At 39.6% G+C, this 25,893-nt stretch overlaps 1 long non-coding RNA gene across 1 annotated transcript in view; it reads right to left on the bottom strand.

The window, feature by feature from the left end:
- The window catches only part of LOC135479571 (uncharacterized), a 139,216-nt gene extending 117,026 nt beyond the window's left edge, over nucleotides 1–22,190 (bottom strand). The window contains exon 1 of the long non-coding RNA XR_010445864.1: nucleotides 21,366–22,190. This is a non-coding gene — a long non-coding RNA (uncharacterized LOC135479571). The remainder of the gene's footprint in view (nucleotides 1–21,365) is intronic.
- Between the last annotated feature and the right edge of the window lie 3,703 nt (nucleotides 22,191–25,893).

The following is a 25,893-nucleotide window of genomic DNA, read 5'->3' as shown; positions in this document are numbered from 1 at the left end:
TAGGACTCATTAGAAAGAACACAATTTTGCTGCTTCCAACGATTAAGTTTTGGTAACAACTTCTTGTGAAACAAAGCAATTCCAGGTAAGTCAATAAACGAAGGAGTTTCTCGTTGTAAAATTAAACCTTTCTTTGCCTAGCTTCGTCTCAATTTTGGTGAGCACCTCGTTGTCTCGGAGAGCTGCCTTCATGTAGTAGCTTTACTGTATGGCGGTTAGAACAAAGTCAAGGGGACATGTTACATTTCAAAGCACAATGATGGCAAGTGGAAGCGATTTCAAGTGCAAGACGAATTGATTGTGTCCGAGACGAAGAGGTAATCAAGTGTCCATCGCTGCTGGGGGAGGAATTATCAATGAACTGTGCAAGAATGGGCTAACTTTTGAATCTGCTTACTGACCGTGAGATCGGCTTGTCATCGATGGATTTCTACCGAACGCAAAGGTAAAACAAAGACGTGCTTTGGAGAGAATCCCGTCGAAGGTACGGTAAGGGGGAGGGGGAGAGGGTTGCCTGCCACATCAAGGTGCCGATACTGGGGAAGTAGGACGTCGCCAGCCAAGTCATATTAGCGATTATGGAGCATTGATAGCAGTATGGCTGGGGTAATTACCCGTAATTATCCCAGCTTATATAGACGAAACGTGTGTGCAAAACCCCAAAAAAGACAAAAAAAAAGGTATCGAAGAACTAAATCTAAAAGATATGCAATTATTTCTGGATGAAATGAAAGTGAAACTTGAATCAAATTTGCAGATGCAGTATTACTGTCGAGAAAAAGAAAAAAAATCTGCTATAGTCAGAGTTTTTGCAGTTGAAAATAATAAAAGCCTGCAATTCTATACACGACATGTATGATGTGAAATATAAAAGATATTTATTAACTCAACCACCGGGAACAATATTAGGGCTGGGTCAAACTATTTTTATCCAAGATGTTTTAGTTAAAAACACATGGAAACTATGTTGAAGAATAACTGTTTCATGAAAAAAATGCAGCACAATACTATTGTGTTAGCCTCCGTCTCTCTCCAGAAAAGTTAAAGAGGAAACCGCTGGTTGCGGATGCAGCTTCGGTAACTGCAGACAAGTAAAGCCATAAGCTGCAGGTAGAAGTGAATGCATGAGCAAATATTATTCCAGACCAATGTTCAAGTGGAGGTAGTGGTGGGAAAGGGACGAGACTTCCTTCGGCACTTCAACGGTCTTTTAATACCTGAACACTATTGTTCCTAGTGGTCTCTACTTCCAACTCGGTGCGCATTCACCTCTAAAAGCGACCCTCTCCAGAAATCGATACCTGCGATATTATCGTCATACCTGATCAATAAGGTAGAAAATGTAAAGCTGTATCCACGGCGATTTGCCGGGACTTGGGCGTTGACACAAGGGAAGTTCCACTTCCCGCCGGAGTCTTATCTGAAAAACAATTACAATTAGCCCCCACCCTTTTCCCATCCCCACCCCTACCTCACATAGCTATTCTCTCATTCACCCGTCCCCAGTGTAGCCACTATAACCCTTTTCCGCCGTGGCCATGACATAACCAGCTATAGAAGATACCTGCTATTTTTCATAACAGGTAACTTCTTCTCAAGCCAGTCAATTTGCTGATCACTTTACTCGGGGGGGGGGGGGGGGGGCAGGATCCAATACCTGAATATTATGAACGTTGTATTTCCAGCTTAACTTTGAATGTGTCGTCATCTGTAAAGAGCACTGAAGGGAAAAGCTTACAGATGAGCACAAGTAGAAAGTAATTATTTCCTCGACATTATATCATGGCCGTGAACGTTTATCATTAATAAATGATACATATTACTCTTCCAATATAATAAGTTAAATACTGGGGTCTTTTGATGCATGACCAAAATAAGCCCCAGAATATGCAAAAGCTGAGATTTAGAATTTTAAAAATATTTAAAACCTACAAATTAAATCATTTTAAGCTGTACTGTTTGTGAAGACACCTATAAATACTACTGTTAATCTTTATTGTCTTTAATTGCAAGGTATTCATGTACATAAAAAGTTGGGGTTTTTTCTCAACAGTATAAAACATCCGTAGGCGGTTGGTATGATTCGCTTGGTATTTCTTTGAGTAGAAATAAGACATCTACATAACCACGACAAAAACACTGGTTTCACAGGCGATTTTCAACGCGTGACATATTCTGCCTTTCAGAATGTCCACGCAACCGGAAGTGCATGACACGACTTGTAGGCGTATGCAAATTAGGCTCCTAAAAGGCAGACTTTCTATCTCTTAAAATAACATCATTTAGACATTAAGTTCCTATAATTCAGTGTCGGGTGGAGGACGATCTATTTACCGGATCGGGACGAGGGATGGAAAATGATTGACGCGACTCACGCTTGACTGATTTTATCACAGTAATTTGTAAGAGATGGCACTCCATTTAGAAAAGAAATAACGACAGCGGTAGATAAAAGAAAGGCCGAAGGAATTCCTCACCTGTCCACAAAACAGCGCCATTCCAATGCTCATTTGCTTGCTGGTTATTAAACACGGCACGGTTTACGGACCCAGCTCGAACCATTAAATTGAAAAATAACAACAACTGGCCATTAAAGTCACACCGCTGAGAAATGGTACTTCTGTCCAAAGCTCTGACCCGGTTTTAATTTTCTTAGAGCAGAGAGACCGTTAATTCTAAATCTCGAGTCATAAAACCAAAGTTTTGACTGTCATTGTTCGCTGTGCCGTTTAGGACAAGTGTAACGAGTCTGCAGAATTGCTGAATAACTGTCGAAGCTCACAACAACAAGAAATTGTATCACAGTGTGATACTTCAGTCAAATGTTTACAAAATACACCCATAAACAACTCGAAACTTGAAAAAGTTTCTTAGAATAACGATCATGAATAGCTCTAGTCAGCACTGTAATTATACTAAGCATCACATGACCTAACTTTACAAGAAAAAAGGTTTATTACATATCGACTAGAAGAATCTAAATTGCAAAACACTTTACGTCATGTGGCAAGCTGCTGTTAAACTTATTTCGCTATCTACAGGAATTTGACAACCGGAAGTGCCTAGGGGATGTTACCGTCTAACTCAGCGGTTATCGCTGACATTTTTCTTTTATGACATCTCCTTTCGCGCGCGAAAACTCGTCATATCAGCGACGATTTCCATCTTAAAACCACACGCGTCGATATCAATCTATCAAAATTAATTTTAACAGTTGACGTACAATACAACAGATGTCTTTGTGTCAACTGAGTTCGTCCGCTTGCTTTTAGCCGATAATTCATTAGAGTACAAGATACATCGCCTAATCAGTTTTCCGTCAGTATAGACACTTTCGGGATGTCAGCCCTGATAAATCTCAAAGACCGCATAGCAGGTTGTGGTGTTTTGATAACACAAGCGAGCTATCTTAGCCGGTGTTCACACTATAAATATCTCTCTCTATTCCTCTGAAGAAAAAAAAACACACTACGTAAAAATATTTAATAAAAACATATAAACGCTGGGTTGAATCATGAAGCTGCAAATATATAGTCTACATTGTTATATTAGGGGTATCACTTCATATAGAGCATCTCTCCACTCAGACGTTAATTCAGGTTATGTGCAATGCTGTAGTTCAAACCCTTTCACGAAGATACTGCATTGAATAATGCAATTCATTTATTTACTTATTTGATTGGTGTTTTACGCCGTGCTCAAGAATATTTCATTTATACGACGGCGGCCAGCATTATGGTAGGTGGAAACCGGGCACAGCCTGGGGAAACCCACGACCATCCGCACGTTGCTGGTAAACCTTCCAACGTATGGCCGGAGAGGAAGCCAGCGTGAACTGGACTTGAGCTCAAAGCGACCGCATTGGTGAGAGACTCGTGGGTCATTAGGCTGCGCGAGCGCGCTAACCAACTGCGCAACGGAGGCCCCGAATAATGCAATTGCAGAGATAAATATTTAACTGTACACGTTTAAATGAGAATAATGCACATTTTGCTCGTAACGTGCCCACCTATATAGACGCAGAGATGCAATTTGTTTTTCGTCACGTGTATGCGTATATGTATAGAATCCGAACAGCTTTTGTAATATTTACACATAGATGCAAATAATACATGCAAAGGCATAATGAAATTTGTTCATATTGAACAAATGAGCAAGTCCTTCACTTTGGCTAGAGTGTTGCTAGAGTTAAAAGATAACAGGTGAACATATTGACCAGCCGACGCACAGACCGACCGACCTGAACGACCAACCGTCTGATCAACAACCGGCCGACATGCCAGGTTAACCAATTAACTAACATATTTTCTACATGGGGTAACCTTAGCAACGGTGTGTATATACAAAGCGGGACGGATTCTTTCTTATTGTACAGCATGACACTCATATTGACACCTTTCTTGGTGGAAAACTACGATTTTGTCTACGTGACAGAAAAAAAGACATAACATCGAGTATTAGCCGAGTTTGGACATCCTTTGTCCCCTCGCAACGTACACGTGCACATGTTGACACTCGTAACAATTAACAAGGGAAAGGTCCCCGTCTGTAGCCTAACACCACGCACACATCTTCTTTATCAAATTAGCCATTTTAATTCACAGTTTATGCAATTACTATTACATCAAAGTTTTGGTATGTAATTTGTTTGTCGTGAAAATTCCATTGTTTCGAACATCAGCTGACAAATTGTTTTAAACTTCACCGACAACACTGAACATGGGAGGTGTAGGTTTGAATTCGGTGAAAGGATTTTCTGTTCATCTGTTTCTTAATTTAACTGATTTGTTTAGGGTGGAGCAAACAATCACGCCACGAATCTCAATTTGATCAAATTTGAATGTTTTGGGGAAAACTAGTTTCGATCACCAAACCGGAAAACAAAAATCCAGAATAATTTCTTGAAAACAAATTGCAACGATTTAGTAAGTACTGGTGTGAAGAGAACTGTGGTTAGTGATTGACACGCAATGCAGATTAGTCACTATGGGAATGTCGGCTTACCGTTCATATTTTAATCTGATAATTTAGTAAGGTTTTGCAAATGAAACAATTCAGCCAGAGCACGGAACGTGTGCTTGATTCACAGGGATGTAGGCTGCACTAATGTTCTTGTGAATAAACTCAATGGAGTTATTCGACAACAAAAAAGCTGTGAAGGTAATGGTCATAAAGGCTCTGTTTACGACAATGCCCCATTGAAGCGCCCCTGTGAAGACGTGTTGTTGTTGTTACAGAATATAAAAAAGGGTAGATATCAGGTAAAAATCAAACATGTCAATATTTGTTTCCTTTGAATGATAATAAAGAGCTAACATGACCGCTGAGACTTGCTTTATTGTGAACTTTTTTCTCTCCCTTTCTCTTTCATTTTTTTTTTCCAAACCGACCAGGTAATCGATGGAGAAGTCATTATGTTGAAAGATGCCCTAGGGGTGGGAGACATGGGTGGCGCTCTCAACCTCGAAATTAATCAGTGTTCACAGACGTCCGAAAACAGACGGAATCGCCCGAGGGGCTCCGATGGGGGTGGTTGCGCAACGGGGAAAGCTGCTGAACAAAAGCTTTCTCGCTAAGCCGAGAGGCGTTGTTTTTGAACAGAAAACATAAGCCTTTCAAGAATTCTGACATATACTTAACGAGAGCCATATCAAAGCTTCCCCAAACGTAACACCAAATCGCCACAGGTATACTTTCCACTATACTGCAGCCACAGTGATAATGCTGCAATGCAATAGCAAAATACAGGTATACTTAAATTAGTTACTTATAAATATATCCCTTCCCTCACTCAACACAGGTAATTATGTTACACAGGTAATTATATTACAGAGACAATTACTGTGAGTCTTCACTTAACAATAGTACTGAATATGTACAGTTGCAACCTGTAAACAACAGTGTATATAGAGGAACTGAAAGGCAATTTGATTTATTTTATTTATTTGATTCGTGTTTTACGCCGTACTCAAGAATGTTTCACTTATACGAGGGCGGCCAGTATTATGGTGGAAGGAAACCGGGCAGAACCCGGGGGAAGTCAATGACCATCCGCAGGTTGAAAGACTATTTATACGATGTACTGATTAACGTACAGGCTGGTTACTAAAGCCATGGCTGTCAGTTTTCTTATTTTTCGACTCTCTCTCCCTCTCTTTTGTTTTCTGAACATCTGTAAAAGCATGTCTTTGCAATTGTAATTCTTTTTCCAATGTTACCTAACAAGTTAAACTTTCTAAAAAGAATTAAAAGCTTCAGGGTTTCAGACAATGCTTTTGGTATGTCTGTATTAGAATTATTTAAACTTTTGTCATTCTCACCAAACAATTTCAACAATCATACAATTATCTACCGGTAACCTAATTATACTTAATAACCCATCAATCACGTAATCATAAACAATAATTGGGTATCCCCTGACCTCATGTCCCCCCCCCCGGGAGGGACTATTTTATATGTACATATGAATTGCTCGTTAACAGTTTATCATGACAGCACTGGGGTATCTGTGGCCGAAAGTATCAACGATTTTTTATCATTCGATTAAACATTATGGTATGAATATAACATTGATACATGTACCAACTTATACAACTAATTCTATCATAGTGCAAATGAAACTAATACAACTAAGTGTATCACTTTGCAAATGAAAGTAACACAATTAAGTGTATCACAGTGCAAATGAAACTAATACAACTAAGTGTATCACAGTATAAATGAAACTAATGAAACTAATACAACTACGTGTATCAAAGTAAAATTAACACCACTTCGAGTGTTTGCTTATACAGGTACCCGTATTCCAGTGCAAATGTCACAGTGTGAGACAATTATCACGCGACAAAATGTTATCTTTCAGGTTACAATTCCCCGCCGTTAATATTTTCCAAAATTCCTGACGTTTTTAAGGTGGGGTGATGGTCTAGACGGGGCGGAGCGAGGCCGAGAGTGCTGAGCGCCAAAAAATGTTTTCTCCAAAATGAAGAAGACAAATTAAAGCCTCTTTACAACATTGACCATAAACTTCTCAATGTAAATCTGACATAGCTATAGTGTAAGTCAATAAACTCATTAATTCATATGCACACTGTGGTTACCCTGTGATTTCAATAAACCAAGCCAGACAGCCATATTGTTCTGTTACGTCACACTCGGTAATTTACAATAAAACAGATTTTTTTTCATGCTGTTATGGGGTTAGCGTAGATTTTCATTTCCTTTTATGAAATGTGTATTTTTTTTTTCACGGTCGCTAATATTTTTGGTTAGAGATACTCGAGATGTCAAATGAAGGGGTTCCACTTTTGGCGGTCTGCAGGTGCGGCTTGTGGGCGGGGCTGCGGTCGCCGGGTGTTCTTATAGCAACAGAACAAGATCTCGAGACGTGCTAAGTGATGTGTGACCGACCCGCCTCGAGTTAAAATAAGAAATGGCAAACCGAGCTAAAGTACGACAAAAAAAATAAATAAAAAATAATGGTGCCAGACATTAACCTTTATTTCGGCATATGGCTAAATTATTGGAAATGTACTGTATCTGTCCATGACGGCTATCTTGGCGAATTTGATACGTGCACGAAAGATTGAGTTACCAGTTAACCAGACGCTGTTTACCTCCCCTAAAAAGAACTTGGTTGTAACAAATTATGTAACAGGCGATAACAACAAGCCATGGACAGTGCCAAATATTTAAACCTTATAAATCTATCCCATCTGCTTTGGTAGAATCAAAGAACGTGTTACAGGTGAAGTAGGATTGCAACTTGTTTATATATATATATATATATATATATATATATATATATATACATATATATATATATATATATACATATATATATATATATATATATATATATATATATATATATGGACGTCGCAAAACAAGATATACCGATTTGGTCACATGCACCGTGTGTATGAAGTTCACTCGACTTGAATTTTACGATAAAAACATAAGCGTATCTTAGAAAACATGATTTTTACGATATCTGGTCAATATATGTGCCAATTAGATGTATCATTTTTAACAGCGTTACAATTACAAAATCAAAACTTGCGTGTTGTTAAAAGAATAGATACGTGTTAAAAGTGATCAAAAGAAACTGTGCAGTCAGGGATGGCCTACCTACCTACATTTTATATCACCTGAACAAATTTCAGCAAAATAATATCTAAGAAAAATCATTGTGAATCATCTGTTGGACTATCATTCTCGTGAACACTCAGCGATGTATTCGCTGCCTGTAAAACACAGGTAAACCATCTTGAGCTCTTTTTTTGCCCGTCAATAACAGGTGAGAAGTTGCAATGGGGACGCAGTGAAGCGTTACTCGAGCATTGTGCACACCTTGAACAGCGAGGCTAGTTTAGTACCCTGGCGTTCCCACGGAGAACGATCTGGTTTGAGTCATGAGTTTTGCTATAAAATGACCTTCACGGGACGAGAGCGGGCTGTTGTTTGCAGGGCGATGTGACAGCCCAGTAATTATAGTGTGGGGCCCCCATGTGGATATCTTCCACGCTTCACTGATCACACCACCCTACTCCCTCGATCCCGTTTCACCATACACCTTTTGAAATTGACATGACAGCAACCGGATTTTCTACCTGTAAAAATTCGAGTCGGCTCTCCCGATAAAACTGAGCTTAGGGCCGTGTTTTTACACATCTGTGTGTTTCAAGGGTAACTGTTACAGAGTGGGCAGCGTGATAAAGACCACACAGAATTTTTTTCGAAAAGCGTTTGAACGTAGTTTTTCGGGAGCATGGCAACTAGAGTTTCAAGAAATAGATTTCCGAACTGTTCTTGCATATTAAAGTTCCCTAATAAAAACAAAATGGCATCTGAATGAAAGAGAGCACTCAGCGGGAACCTGCTACATTCAAAATTGTTTCCTTGTACGAAATAGCCACCATGAACAAAATGTTGAACAACTGTTCATTTGTTGTCATCAAAGATTTATTTATTAGCTTTTACCAGAATCAAAATCATAAAGGCTGCCACGTATTACAGATAACGGAATCTAATAATCTGAATCCAATTTAATGGATCACTGTCACAAAAACTGAATCATAATGTGCCCCGAATCATAATATCTTATTTTTCATGGCCTCTCCTCCAATAAATTTAATACATTAAATTCAACTAATTTAGCCAAAACGTACATTTAATTTAACAGAATTGCCTTGGGGGAGTGCGGGGGGCGGGGGGTGGAGAGGGTGATGTCATTGGCTTGGGAGTGGACCGATATTGTAAGGAAACATCTTAGCATCATGTCGATAGATAGGCCCTAAGTCTCTAAGTCAACGTGCAAAAATGGCAGCATTGTGGAGATACAGTTGTCATGGGAATGTAACGGCATGATCAAGTGGAATTGCATTCTCGTGTAACTTAAAAGTGGGAAATATTAGAACCACAAAATCATTTCAGAAAATTTTCTGTTTTTGTTCACTTGCTGTCATTTTGCAATCATTTTGATATGATACTTTTAACGTTTTCGAATCCGTGAAGACACATAAAACTGATGACAAATGTTCACGTCAGATAGGATCTTACTGAAGTTCGACTGCTCGATTCCAACGTATGTGGGACGTCAAAATCAGGGTGTCCAAGGTTTGAACCAACGAGCATTTGTGTGGGAATGATTTATCACTCGCGGTTATTCACCTCCGTATATATATCTGAAGCAAACCGAGCCCTACGGGCTTATATACTAGCAAGTAGGGACTGGTCTGTTGAAGCCACCCTCAAATGCCGAACTATGGTACATGTTTGAAAAGCGGGTCAAATCATCGAAAGTAGGAGACATTCAAGCCATTCTGGACAGGCTTAATAATTCACTGACATTTCCAGAAATCGATGAAACTTTGAAAAATGAATAAGCATAGATATGGGACCTCAATATTTAACTCCTATCTTCGCTTAATAATGCAGGGCATTTTACAACACGTCTGCGACGTGTTTAGTCTTGCATTTCACAGACACAATACCAAGCTGCGTTCACAAACTAGCCGTACAAAGAGAAAATTAAAGAGACATTTATCAGTTTGAAATTCTATAAGCCGTGTCTGGCACTAATTTTAAAACACGATGTATAACGTGTTATCGTGGAAGGGTTTAATATCTGTTATGGAGCGAAATGACTCGTCGATACACAACACCTTCGCAGTCTCGACGGCTGCACCCAATCGCATCGTCAAGTCCTTCTGCCAAATGATTTTCTAGACCGTATCGGCCAGGATTTATTTATTTATTTAATTGGTGTTTTACGCCGCACTAAAGAATATTTCACCTATACGACGGCGGCCAGCATTATGGTGGGAGGAAGCCGGGCAGAGCCCGGGGGAAACCCACGACCATCCGTAGGTTTCTGGCAGACCTCGGCCAGGATTTCGCTGGTATTTCATGAATACACAAACAATCAACATATCTCGATATTTTGACATGTGTCATCCAAGAGAGCTAGGATATTTCACCTGACACGAAACACAGTAGTCAGAAATGATTAATTATCGGCCGAAAAACTTTATCAAAGTATTGGTCAGATTATCTGATATGACGCAAGAGTCACCTAAATGTTTATTTATTTATTTGGTTGATGTTTGGACACTGTACTCAAGAATATTTCAATTATACGACGGCGGCCAGTATTATGGTGAAAGGAAATTGGACAGAGGCCTAAATGTTTATGATTTAATAAGCTAATGTTGTGTTTTAACCATTGCTTCACATCAGAGGTCAACACTAAATATGAACCATGTCACATCAATGCGCATGGCTTACGGACTTATTCCAGATCTGTTGCAAAGAGTAATTCTGAAACCTATTGACTCTTTAGAAAATGACGGAGTTTTTCATATGAGGTAGCACGTGTCATCTGATTTCTATGTCAGACATGGGTACGTTCAGAGATGCAGTGCAATGTTAAACAGAAATCAGATTGCTTTTTTGAGAACTCCAGTTACAAAGCTTTGCCGAACCAAGGGTATATTGGAAACAGATTGGCTAGTTATTAAAAACATCTCGAACATATCAAAGGATAATTGATGGAAGATCCATGGCGATATGAGAAAGCGTAACACTTGAAACATCGGGCGATCTACCTGGGGTCATTTGGTGTTAGCAACAGGCAAAGATGAAAGCTTTTACCACCGATTTGCGTCACCAAAGATCTTTCTTGAGTGGAAAACTCAGTGATGGATGTAGAAAGGAGTAAAAACGTAATGGTAAAACGAGGAAGCAGTGAGCATTAAAAAAAAACACAAAAAAAAACGTCGTTCCCAAAGAAGAATGTTGTGGAGTGGACGCCCAGGAAGGTTACCTAACAGCTTCGGGGGTCCGGAAGTTGGCTGATGGACTGGCGTATGATTACAGACTCGTTCATTTCCTAACCTATCGGAGACCAGTTCTCATATTTCCGGCGAGAAATGAAGCGACATTTCTGCTCTTTCATTAGCCCTCTCCGGCTAGGCTGTGGCATCCACGGGCAAGACCGCGCGTAAAGCCTTCGCACGGAAAGCGACATCCGCAGTTTTCCGATTCTACCAAACGGCTAATTACCTGACGCCCCGTCCTCGCCCAAGCAGCGCTTCTGTGGCACTAGCTCTCCACTTCTCAGTCAATCTTTCCCTGGACAAGGGCGGAGAAGCCCAGTGAGTGTCACAGCAGACGAGACGGACTTCGGGCGAGAAGGACAACACGGGGGCGCTAATTAGGCTTGTGGTCCGACTAGAAATCGCCTCGTTTGGAAATCAATTAACGCCACAACGGAAACATTTTCCAGGACTGACATCCGTCGTTCAATCGGTCTTTGTTGCCTTCATTTAATAAACGCTAATGCTGTAGGCCTACCCACTAATATCCACGAGACGATAAGCCCAAGTAAACATACCAGCATTTAATATCGCGACGTAACAAGTACATGTACATGCACCATGTTCAGACATTTTGGGCTCCTGTTTCTGATTTCGGGTACCGGTACAAATTATCAAACTCATGCACTAAACAACAATTTAAAGGTGTGTCTACTCAGTTCATTCGTCACTAATCCACAGCACTGCTATATTAACACGAGACAATGTCTGAAAAAGTGGTATAAAATACATGGAACAGTGTAAATGAAAGCTGAAAACATACATCAACCGATTTCTACCCGATCCCTAGGGTATCGAATTTAAATCAATATCAGCTTTTACATACGAGGGGACACCACTCTCGTAGCACAGCAGAACAAAAGTGCGCTGGACAAGAGTTATGTCCCCTGGTTTAACTAATTAAATATTTGGTAGGACTAAAGATATGTAATGTTTTCATGTTTATTAATTCGTAAAAAATATGACGTACAGAAACTGCTTAACAGTACTACATAACTTATATGCGATATATGCTTGAAAATCATTGTTTAGTGTTTAATAGCATTGATAGCGGATAACCGTAGGCCTACAGTTAAAGACTAAACCGGCTGGTGCAAAAAATCATCATGAATTCAATTCGTTAGCAAGGTTAAGTTTAACATGATGATCTAAGAGTTCTTTTATTACTTTATCTCTCTGTCATATTATACATAACATGGACAGCTGTGTGCGTAAAAGGGTTTTCACGACGTACAAGCAAGGGGAGGTAATTTCCGGTTAACTCATATTGACTATTTGATTATCTCCCTTGTACCATCGAGCAAAATTTTACCCTCCTCAAATTTTGCACCGTCACCGCAAAGACAACACTGATTACACCATGAAGGGATCATTTCTGGAAATAAAATATCAATTTTGGGAAGGAAATTATTTTTGCGATAAAACTGTACACTTCTGAAATACTTTTACTTTTAGAAAACAAACTGACCAGTTTCAAAAAAGGTGCAGTTGAACTTCAAAACTGATAAATTTATGTTTCAAAGTAGTCCGCACAGTGTCCCAAAAGATGTAAATTTCTTGTTTTCAAAACTGAAACTTGTCATCTTTTAGCTCATACGTGGTTTTTGGTTCTCGCTAAAACCACAAATGGCATGAAACTGCCCAGAAGTTTACAGATAAGTAATGGTTTAAAACAAGCCTAAAACATTCGTTTAACAGGGAAAGAACCTGGAGACTTAAATAGAGAAACTCAAATTGCAGATAACATCACTGTATTATTTTACCTAATTCTGTTTAAGTCGTGGTACTAGCAGGAGTGAAAGTTGTTTAACTTTTTAAACATTTACATGGACGGTCGTAATAATACACTGTCTGAAGCAAACAGAAAAGAGGCCGGGTTTTATTGGTAACGTATCAGTAAGACTTAAGCAACACTTACACAGAATGTCACGTGTCAGCTGGTCAAGTGTAGAAGGGAATTGGGTATAGGCTCTGAACTGAATCAGACAGGCATTTCTCGCCGGAAGTAAAAGATTACTATCCAGCCCAGCAGTAAATTTTATTTATTTACTTGATTGGTGTTTCACGCCGTACTCATGAATATTTCACTTATACGAAATATTGTTTACTCCCACCAGCACTATGGTGGGAGGAAACCGGGCAGAGCCCCTACGACCATCCGCAGATTGACAGCAGCAAATTATGTGCTTCCCAGTTGATGTGTATTTGTAACTGCTGGTAGACCTTTGGCTATAACGTAATTGTAATGAACTTGCATATGTTATAAAAGACTTACAGCGAAGAAAGCAATACTGGGGCAGTGGTGACAGTGTAATAGTTGCTATATGGCCAAAAACGTAATCGGTCGCTGTCATTAAACACTATACAGAGAATAACAAACTGATTTTATATTAAGCTAGGTAGTACCATTAATTAGTTTCCTGTACCCCCATTTTCGGCAAAATAATAAACAAGAGCCTCTTGTCAATTTACCTCGGTTAGGGTTTTACACATTACATATTTTACATAACATTACATATATATTATATCACATTAAACAATGCATAGGGGCCAGCTATATACCAGCCATCAAACGGATGCTTAAACTACCTCTTGGATGTCACGGCTAACAAGAATCAAAACTAGAAAGCATTTCTTCCATATCTACCAATATGACATATGTAAAATTTATGAAATGCAACAAGAGGACGTTCGCTGTACAAACCATTTCCAGTTTTACAAAATCTTGACGTACACTGAAATCAATAAATATTACGCTGGGCCTACAAACCCAAACATAGGACCGAAAAAAAAAACAAAAAAAAAACACCTTGTCCACAAATCAATTATTATCGAACTTTGTATTAGACTGTTTTGGCCCCATAGATCAATGAAATGAATAATGGTAAATGTGCCTCTATGTCTTCAAACTCTTACAAAGAAACCATTCGTCGACGCTGTATCAACATGCTATGCTAGATTTTAGAGTCTTTGAATTATCAGTGATCCACCTATGTTGTCAAAACAGAATTTCTTTATGTGTTATCTCCACATTGCATTTATTGGCACATTAAGCTCTTTCAAGCCTCTCAAGGATAACCTTAAAGGCATTCACAATTTGAGAGAACACCATCCCATGTGTTTACGACAACCAGTCTGGGCTTTTCAAGGGAGATAACTCTCGTCGACAAACACTAACACCAAGTCTGCGGAGACAATTATTTGGGGATATTTACAAAGGAATAGCGGTTCTATTATCTATTATTAATTTTTGCTAAAAAGAAAGCAATTATTCCTAAGGTGAATGTCAATAGAGGCTTTTATGGCAAGGTGTATTCAAAACGCACCCCACACGCAGGAGAAGATGAGCTTATTCCAACATTTGGCGCCGATAAATACGTTTCAAAAATTGTTCGTATTGTTGTATTCTTTGCTAATTGAATAACTGTTCAACAGAACAATGGAATCAAGAGTCCCCAAATTACCGTGAGTGCGGAGCTTGTATTTATCGTCAATATCTCTCTAGAGGGCAAACGTGGTCAGGCATACATTAACTTATCCTAACAAGAGAATCCAAATACGCCAACCGTTAGGCGACTGTGCAGCATTACTTGGATGGTGCGTTAAAAACAGGAAAATGGGACAAAAGTTAAGATAAAAAATATAAATAATAATGCAAAAAAAAACAGGCACTATAATGACTCGTAAATGTACTTGTGGACAGCAATGCAAAATGCAGTGATATAGGGTATTTGGATCCATAAAAAAGTCGTTAAACCGATATCTGCATAAATGCCTTCAGAAAACAGATTCAGAATATTCTATCCGGGTCCATGCTAATAGCTCTGAATCACTAACGTAAACGAAGTGTGTGTGTGTGTGTGTGTTGGGGGGGGGGGGGGGGGATTTGGACGTTTATAACTTTACGGGTACTGCAGTAGAACCTTACGTGAGTGGTTCAGAACTGCTCTGCAGACGGTATTGGACTTTAATAGACATTAACGCATATAAACAACATTAAACGCTCGTAGATTTGCTAACACACAGGCATAACATAGCAGAAAATGAAGCTAAAGCTTATTTATTTATTTATTCATTTGATTGGTGTTTTACACCGTGCTCAAGAATATTTCACTTATACGACGCCGGCCAGCATTACAGTGGGTGGAAACCGGGCAGAGCCCAGGTTGCTGCCAGACCTTCCCACGTACGACCGGAGATGAAGCCAGCATGAGCTGGACTTGAACTCACAGCGATTGCATTGGTGAGAGACTCCTGGTTCATTACGCTGCGCTAGCGCGCTAACCAACTGAGCCAAGGAGGCCCCAAAGCTAAAGCTTCCATTATGTGTATAAATAGGGCTGGACTAAGAAAACATTTCAAACAATAAACCAGTATGAATTACACATTAATCTCTCGTTAATATTTTGTACCTTTTGTTTAATACAGAGTTTGGAGTGTGCTGTTCACTTTTCTCGTGCTTTCACTATTTTATTACAGCAGTGGACAATGCTCGCTTTTCTCGTGCTTGTCACTATTTTATTATAGCAGTGGACAATGCTCGCTTTTCTCGTGCTTGTCACTATTTTATTATAGCAGTGGACAATGCTCGCTTTTTTCGTGCTTGTCACTACTATTTTATTATAGCAGTGGACAATGCCCGCTTTTCTCGTGCTTGTCACTATTTTATTATAGCAGTGGACAATGCTCGCTTTTCTCGTGCTTGTCACTATTTTATTATAGCTGTGGACAATGCTCGCTTTTTTCGTGCTTGTCACTACTATTTTATTATAGCAGTGGACAATGCCCGCTTTTCTCGTGCTTGTCACTATTTTATTATAGCAGTGGACAATGCTCGCTTTTCTCGTGCTTGTCACTATTTTATTATCGCAGTGGAAAACTGAAATGAAACAAATCTCATGTCAGTGGATACTCACCATATCTTCTCTTCCCCACTGGCAATTTAGTTCTTTTTTTTTTCTTAATTAATGTATTAGCCCAAATTTAGATTATTTAAACTATCAGGCAAACTTTTCTCTTGGGAATCTTTTTCACATTTAAAATACTCCTGCACCATGTCGGGTCATACCAAAGACTTTCAAAATGGTAAGCCTACTTGTTACTGACTCGCCTGGCGCTCAGCACTGAGAGGTTAGAGCAAGGAAGCATGACTGGTTGGCCTGATCTCAGTTCAATGTGACTGGGTGGGGTGTCATGTCTGGTGTCTTCGCCATGAAACGTCAGCTGCGGCAGCACTTGGGCGGCATGGCGGCAATTGTGTGTACACATATTGTGTCATCTTATGGCAGGATGAGTCCATGACTCCTCGTTGTTATATGACTAAAAAATTTTGTACGACGTTAAATCCCAAACATACATACATATACATATACATAGACAGGCATCCTATCCTCAGTAAAATCCATGAACAACTCATGGAAGTGATGTTGTTTGCTTCTTACCACCCAAACTCCCAGAAATATTGCGATCGGGAAATTTTAATTGAAAATCCTTCTACCCGAGAACGAGAATGAACCCACGTGACATTTTCCAGTTAAAGTCAACAAATTTGAATTATCCACTGGAAATTCTTGCGACTAAAATTGTTGAATTATAAAATCAATACATAAGTGATATATCAATTTCGAAACTGATACTAAGCGATAAAGTGGCTACAAGGTCCAGCAGATACATATCTACATCTTCGCTTAAAGCGAAAACCTCATTTCAAATGAGTGTTAATGAATAATATGATTTATTCACCTGTCATAAAAACTGTTATCATTGTTTTTAATGAAACTTCCAGAAAGCTGATTTCCTTCTTCAGCTGAGTAGTTTGTCGAAATGTGTGCTTTTATACACCGGAAGTATCCACACCTCGGTAGACCGATACCACAAGCAGGACAGCATGCCAGCTGTGAAACATTTAATACTGACAACCAATATGTTGGTCAAAAAGTGCGCCTTTGTAGGCCGGAAGTGTCCGCACGCTTTGGTTGACAAGATCACAAACAGGATGCCACATCTGTTATGTCTTAATACCGAAAACCAAAACTCATTACATCGAAACTAGCTGATGAACATTCAAGATCATACGAGCTTAAAAATATGGAAATATTCCGATAAATTCAAACCAATGACACGATGACTAAAGGATATATTATATTATCATTATTTCGCCATTGTGAGTTTTTACTCGTACTTGATGGTGAACAGTCGGTTATCTCGAAAGCTGGTAATGATTGTTACTGGCTTGACGTATACTGGTCATATGTACATATAAATAAATTCTTCATGTGAGGTTCTGAAATATGCCAGTCGGAGTTACAGGAACACAACTAGAAATCGGTCACGGTTAATTCGATGATATTTAAAATTGTTCTGCTACATTCCTACTTCTTATGCTGACTATGGTAGTGTTTCCTTGCAAATGTCCATTTTCAAATGGAAGGCCATGAATGCTTCCAAAAAGGTTTTTCCGAGAGTGAATTCAATTCGAATAATGTTTTCGAATACGATTCCTCGCCAGTTCATCCAGCATACATAGAACCCATCTCCGGCCGTACGTGGGAAGGTCTGCCAGCAACCTTCGGATCGTCGTGGGTTTAATGCTGGCCGCCGTCGTATAAGAGAAATATTCTTGAGTACGGCGTAAAACACCAATCAAATAAATAAATAGAATACATAGAACCTATTTGTTGTAGACAGAACCATGGGGGGGGAACGTTTAAAGGCGAACGGTTTTGGAACTGGCTTTTTTTCTGTGTTAAAGGTGGACTGCAATAACCAGGTTAGGTCATTAGAATGAACAATTGACCATGGATAAACGTCGCTTCCGATACCGGCCATATTGCGGTCACATCGCCCTCATATCGCGGCGCGAACGCGTTTAAACCAGGAAACAGTAAACGGTTTTCGATGCAATAAATGATAACACCGAAAATCAAACAAAAGTAGGCGGACATGTTTTAAAACCAGATTAAAAATAAACCTGAAACGTAAGATCGCTATACATTATGCTAAAGTAACTGGTTAATATATTTATTAAGATACACATGAGGCTTGAGGGCATCCCTTGGATGATAAAAGATGTATTAATTACAGACATATTTGGGTGAATTGTTTCAGTTTCGAAATGATATCTCGTCAGCAAAGTTTCGGCTTTACAACAGGTCATCAGAAATGCACATTACAAACAAAAGAGATACATTCCGCAGAAAAGCTTTGTTTGTTACTCACTTCAATATAAACGGTGTATGCAAAAAAGGGCTGAATTAATCCCAAAAAATTCGGGAATTCCGACGTATTTTATTGTGTCCACCCCAAGGTAAGCCGCATGCCTGAGAGAATGTACAAGGTAAACATGATTATCTGAAACTGGCTGGTTGTGTCACATAGAAGAGTTTAATTGTGTCATTGTCTACGCCGACTGTACGAAGAATATAAAGGAGCTCCAGATGTAATGCGAGAAGGCGACGAAAAACACTGCAACATGAACTAATTGGCATAAGCCATGTGTTATGTCATATGGTACACAAAGGCATGTAACCTTGGTGATTGTCGGTTAGAATGCGTAAAAAAAACACACCTCCGTGGTTGATCGCAGATACTCCATTCGTGGCATACAACCGAGAGTTCAAATCCGCTGCAGGTGAATTTGGGTGAGCACTTGGGTTTCGTTTTGTTTTTTTTTTCTTCTTAATCAAGATGGATGGCATAATCATTTCAGTAATGTTACAGAAAATAGGATGATTTTATAGATTTTCAGACACAGGTTGAAAAGGCGATTAAAGCAGGATATAATGATTAATTTCAGACTTATTCTTACTCTTATTCAGAGCTGTAGGAATTGTCGATCACGTAGATATATTATATTTGCGCATGGACAGTGCTAAAACGTAATCAGAGTAATCAACACGCTAGGAGAACGATTGCCTATCACACAGGTACCTGCTGTAGTATGCCATTATTAGGAATCGCCAGACGTATGGGAAGCATCCTTGCTCACTGAGACGATTATAGCCCTGTACGACACTCAGGCTATTCATCAATTAAGCTGCGAGTTGGAATCCTGCTCTCGTTGGTTAAACTGCAGCTTTAAGGTAGGTTTTGTCAGGTAACTCTTGAAAAGCGGTCGTTTATTACTTTTCGTCCACCCATAAACCTGATCGGTATCATGAGTGCAAAATTACTGAATACGACATTAAAACCACAACTCAGTAAAGAAGCCTCCGTGTCCATGGTGGTTAGCGTGCTGGTGCAACGATCAAGAAGCCTCTCGCCAATGCGGTCGCTGTGATCTAGTTCAAGTTCAGTTCATGCTGGTTTCCTCTGCGTTCACATGTGGGAGGGTCTCCAGAAACTTGCGGATCACTACGTGATGACCAAGGTAAATAAATTGCCCACCATACAGCTAGGTCAATACGATGTAAGCATGGCCATTACGTGATGACCAAGCTAAAATAAAATGCGTGTCATACGCCTGGGTCACTAATATGTAAACGTGGTCATTACGTGATGGTCAAGTTAAATAAATTGGCTACCATACGCCCAGTGCAATACGATCTAAACACGGTCAGTACATCATGAAAAAGGAAATAAACTGCCCACCATACACCTAGGTCAATACAATGTAAACACGGCCATTACGTAATGACCAAGCTAAATAAAATGCATATCATACGGCTGGGTCACTAATATGTAATCGGTCTTCATTAAGTGATGACCAAGGTAAATAAATTGCCTACCGTACATGTGGATCGACTGTATGCCACGCATCATGACACAAATACATTAGTGCTGAAACAGTATCAGTTGGTATTGGCCTAACATATATACGACGGTTAAATCGAAATATATGCCTAGCGGTCAAACATTCACTATGGGTTGTAAGCGATTTGTAGTGGAGATGAGTTGCGCTTTATCAAATGTTTGCATTTATTAACCCTTAGAAAAGAACGAAAGCGAACACACCCAAGGCTGAAAGGCCCCGTATGGCATAACTGAGTAAACAAACATATCATTACAGGATAAATTCTACCAATCCTGTTACCATGGTAACATGGTAATCCTGAAAGCGACCCCGTCAATTACGATTGCAAAAATACAAACGGAGAACAAAACGGTATTGGATACATATTCTAGCCACCATTGTTCAGTGGACATCCTTTCAACTGGAAATGAAAATTTAATATTCAAAGAAGAAAGGGCTTCCTATTGAAAATGTCTGCGTTGTATAGAGCCGTAGGAAACAAGAGAGCTTCCTTCTCCGTCATTATTTGCTGCTCGAGAGTCGCATGAATTCTATTCCCACACGCACATTAAAAACAGCAGACGGACTAGCAAGGAATTGCGCAAGACAGGAAGTAAATATATGGTGCATGGGCGGTAAAAATCACGTATGCACATCTGTTGTGCAAACGTGTATGGTGGCGATACCAACACTCATATTACGCTATTAAATTAATCCATATGATTCCTAAATTATAAATTTCTCTCCAAAGCTTAAAAAACGTTATTCAATTTGACGCAAAAAATACAAACTTTAAATTTTAAATCAGGAAAATTTATGCCCACAGCAAAGAGAAAATACATTCCAAGAAATAGATTCCACACTGACTGAAATGATGCGGAGACAAGAGTTCGGGCTGATGGGAATTATTAGTACTGAAGATACACACACAAATGCTTAAGTCTAGAACTAATTGTTACTACATGTCCAGAGGCTTTAACCTAAAATCTCCCATCCCTGAGGAAGGCCAATCATCAACGATTTCCCGTAAGAATCGATATACAATGTTCAAATAGACGAGACCCGCAAGCTATAAGCTATCGCTGGCTTGTATTTTAAGCAACGCTTATACTCTTTGCATACTTTATACAATCGGCAATGTGTAGGATTACTTTAACATCCATGGTTTTCTATGTATTCTGTCACGCAAATGGGATTTTTTTAATGTAAATGAAAACAAAAGATAGTAAACAGAACGGAATAGTGGTAAAACTTACCTTTCTCGGTTCGGGCAGTTACTATGACATGCACGTCGCTCAGATAAGTATAATCCAATGGTAAAATTCAATCAATACATATTCCTTGAAAAGAATCACTTCACATTTGATCCTGAACAACTTTCAATCTTCTTGACATAAGAGGATGGTTACCTTATAAAAGGAATTCCTCATGACGGCTACAGAAATCAAACTAGTATTCCCAGCATACATCGGTAATTCCGTCACTTCCTGTCCTGTCTATGCAATCAAGTAGGTGATTGGTAATCTGAACGAAGATAACATCCTACAAGAAGTTCCGTAAAGCTTCCATACATTTTCCACGGTGTTCGATGTTATACTAATATCTTGTTTCCACCTTATGTGTGTCGGGATCCCATGTCAACACAGTGTCAACAACTGTTGACATGAATGATGTCCATATTGCCCAATGTACATCCCCAAAAACATTTGGCGAGGTGTGCGTATCTACTAAAAGTCAATGGATAATCTTCACAGCAGGCATCCGCAAGCTCACAGCGCATTTATATCCATAATGAATCGACATTTACGCAAATGCAAAGCTTGGTGAGTTGACAGACATCCTCAAATTCAGATGCTGGTAATTCTCCCCATGTGAATCATCATTATATCAATGTGGACGGCAGATATCAGCAGAAAAGGTATTCCGTAAAATCCTCCCATGTGTATGTAGTAGAGATATCCTCTTATCCACAGTAGACATCCTTGGATACAGTATCCTACGTGGGCGATATTACACAGTTGATGTGGCTATTATAAGGGTACAATTCATTACAGAAGCAGTAACATGCAAGTCCGAATGTAGCAACTTAAATGCTTTCTAAAAAAAAGCACAAGACAGTCGATATATAAAGATGAAAAAGCCAAAGAAATGCGAACAAATGCGTAAGGGAAAAAAACCGCACCTTACTTTTGATATTCGCTAGGGCTGTACTGAGATGACACGGCCGTCTGGTGGCAATCATGTGAACGAACCAGTGATAAATCAATAACAGGGATTTAACACGAAGTAATTATTACGCTATGGTTTCAAGTGATCTTCTCCTCTTTGAGACCTGCTGTTTGTTCTTACCGCAACTGTCAGTCCCAGCGAGTCGGCAGCAGTTCACGACGGTCCGGCTAAAACTCGTTATCCCCCCGCCGACGGGACCTGTTACGGAGGATTCCCCCTTTGCCTTATCGCCTGGCCACAAGCCGCCGCGGCTTACCGGCCCCGCGACAAAGCAGCTGATCGGTCGAATCACGGAAGCAGGATCCCATTCATCAATCACAACCACCACAATGGCAAAGCCGCTGGATGGCTTACCTCCCTTTTCTCTGTGCGGGCAGACTGTCAACAGGTGGCGTTCCTGGCTAATTTCCTCCGATAGAAATCCAAGTGCGACTTACTTCTTCGCCGTCCACGTCCAGGTCATCTGCAAAGACAGGGTCACAGATAAATAGAATTAATCAAGGGAAACAAAAGTAACGCATTCATCGTTTCGTGAATAAGAAGGCAGGATGGGCCAAATATTAATACGTCCCTAAAGCTCTGTGTTCTGTGCAACCGCAGACAGCTCGCAAAGATATACGACTCCGCGTACACGTTGGCGCCTACCTATCGGCCTATTCTGAACAGTTAGACCTACCCTCCGTTCGGTTGTTTAACCCACACACCTAGTTATATCATTGCACCGATACAAGATGCATATCTTAGAGCGCTGGTATGCATGACATCGAGTAGCTTACATAAAATGTCATTATATTACATACGCAATTGTTGTTAAACGCCTTAGGCTCTACTCAAGGGTTGCCTCTCTTGATATGAATATGGTCTTTGGTTTATGGGTGGAAGAAACCGAACAGCCAGGGGAAAACTACCGACCTTCGGCAAATTAGTGACTTTCCCACGTGTGACGTACAGGTATGCACACCATACTAGTGGAAGATTTGTGGTTTTGTCAACGACTTGATATCACCAGAGCCTCGCGAGCATTTATTTATTTATCTGATTGGTGTTTTACGTCGTACTCAGGAATATTTCACTTATATGACGGCGGCCAGCATTAGGGTGGGTGAAACCCATGACCATCCGAAGGTTGCTGGCAGACCTTCCCACGTACGGCGGGAGGGGAAGCCAGGATGAGCTGGACTTGAACTCACAGTGACCACATCGCGAGCATTGAGAGTGGGAAAATTAACTTAATGTATACAATTTTTATGTATCCCTAACGATGTTCGAGCTACAACTAAAGAGTTTACCTGCAATATACGGGTACGGTATCCACCAATGTTCAAGAGCTGAAGTCCAAACTCAACACTACATCAGATACCAGGCATATCTAAAGGCATATGTGTAAGTACATATAGAGATATGTATACCTATACATTTTTCTTTTCAAACTACAAGCTGTAAATAATAAAATTTCTACAAAAATGAGACCAAGTAACTTTCCCACCGGAATTTCAAAAGCAACACAGGCGTCAATTATACAGAAATGTGGTAAAATTCAACGACCTCTGGGTTACATTCAAATGGTCCTAAATATGAGTATACAACATGCTCACAATAATATGCATACATGTTTTGTTTTATGCTCTTAGCGTGTAATTAGCTGGTTATTTTACCTACACAAGCTTTCTCTTGTCTACATAAACATGATGAATGGCCCTCGCAAATGTGTAAATGAAAGGAATTAGCCACTGTGACACAAGAAAACGTCAGCGTTTTTGTAGACATACTATATAAAGTAAACAAACAAACAAAAGCGCCAGGCGTTATATGCCGCACAAATGTCACGCACCAGAGAAGAAATTAACTTGCTTTGCGCACTCGTAAACGAACCAGCAGGACATTCTGAAGTAGAGGCCTTTCAGAGAGAAGGCATAAAGCTTCATACATGCACTTAGAGAATTGCCATTTGTACGATTTTCACAGGAGAACTTCCTACACATTTGCAAACCAATTATTAACATGGTTCCATACTAATTAGCACACAGGAAAGACATTTAAAAAGCAATAACTCTTATCCGTACGCATAAAAGAACCGTCAGAATGGTTACATATATGTAGGCCTAGCCCTGTAATGGGTACGGGTACATCAATACACATAAACGATTTGTAAGAAAGCTATACAAAATCTTATCATTGATATCTGCAATAGATATCATCTACTCACATATATGGACATGATTCATCAGAATGGCCGTACACACAATATTATCACCGACACAAGCAATAGGTTCTATTCGTACAATAAGGTTCTATTCGTACAATAAACAAACCATCAGAATGGCTACATACAGCATTGTCATGGATGCAGGGAACAGGTTCTATCCTTACTTAAACATGTATAATTCATTTATTTATTTATTTATTTATTTGATTGGTGATTTACACCATACTCAAGAAATATTTGATATATATTATGGTAGGTTGCTGGAATACCTTCCCACGATTGACCGGAGAGGAAGCCAGCATCCAATGGGCTTGAACTTAGAACGACCACACTGGTCTACTTTCACAAACACACATCCTACAGTAGAATTGCTTTAGTTTGTCCATACGTAATATAGGCAATGACAAATCATTAAGTACGTCATAGGCTCATTCATCATCACGTTATCCATATTATGAACAAATACCTTTACAGACCTCTTTTCTTGTCTTAATTCCAGTAATTTTTCTACCTCTGTCAACTGGATCTGCTGATTATGTAGCAGTTCTCGTCCCTCGAAGCGGCGTACCTCAGGTTAGGGTTGATATCCAGCTGAACGTACGCTATGCACGTACTCTACGAACCTTTCTGAGCACTGGTTTATATACTCTAGGGTACATTCTCAGGGGATATTGGAAAAAGAAAAGAATCGTACTTCTATAGGTAGATATTTTCCAAAACAGTATTGTGAGTCCCAGTCCAATATATACTACAAAAGCCCCTGCAGTAAACAAAGCCCTGTTTTTGTCGCAGGATCACAATATAAAATACACGTACAATAGGTGTGCTTATAGTCCTACACAATACAAGATCGAGACTTGCTTTCCTATAGGAGAACAATGAAGTCTGTACAAGAGGCCACGTAAGAAGAGAATTGCGAATGCCTTTTGTACGCTGTATATATTGAGGTAATTATAATATATGAGTGGATAATATCTTCCACAGAATGAGTTAACCTTTTCACTTCTGTTTCGACATTGTTGCGTTAAACATTAACGAAACTAGGGTACGGATCAAGCGATATTGTTCGGTTGTAATTAAGTTTCGCAGTTACGATCGCACATTAACACAGTTCAGGTAAATACGAAGAGGACAGTGAATCTTAGACAAGTAACACTGGTTGAGATCAGACAAATATCAGAATCCTGAATGTCCAAAATCAGCCTGGCAAATAGCTATTTTAATGCTAGACAGATAACACAACAAACTATTACAAATAACAGTGCAAAGCTATAAAACACTGCTTAGACTGGGCAAAAGAGCACAGTCATCACCAAACAAACAACCCTGTTGCGACCAGGCAAATAACA

The sequence above is a fragment of the Liolophura sinensis genome, chromosome 12, assembly GCF_032854445.1.
Source record: "Liolophura sinensis isolate JHLJ2023 chromosome 12, CUHK_Ljap_v2, whole genome shotgun sequence".
Taxonomy (NCBI): Eukaryota; Metazoa; Mollusca; class Polyplacophora; order Chitonida; family Chitonidae; genus Liolophura; species Liolophura sinensis.
Note: the sequence above shows the minus strand (reverse complement) of the source record. Positions and strands in the feature narration are given on the sequence as shown.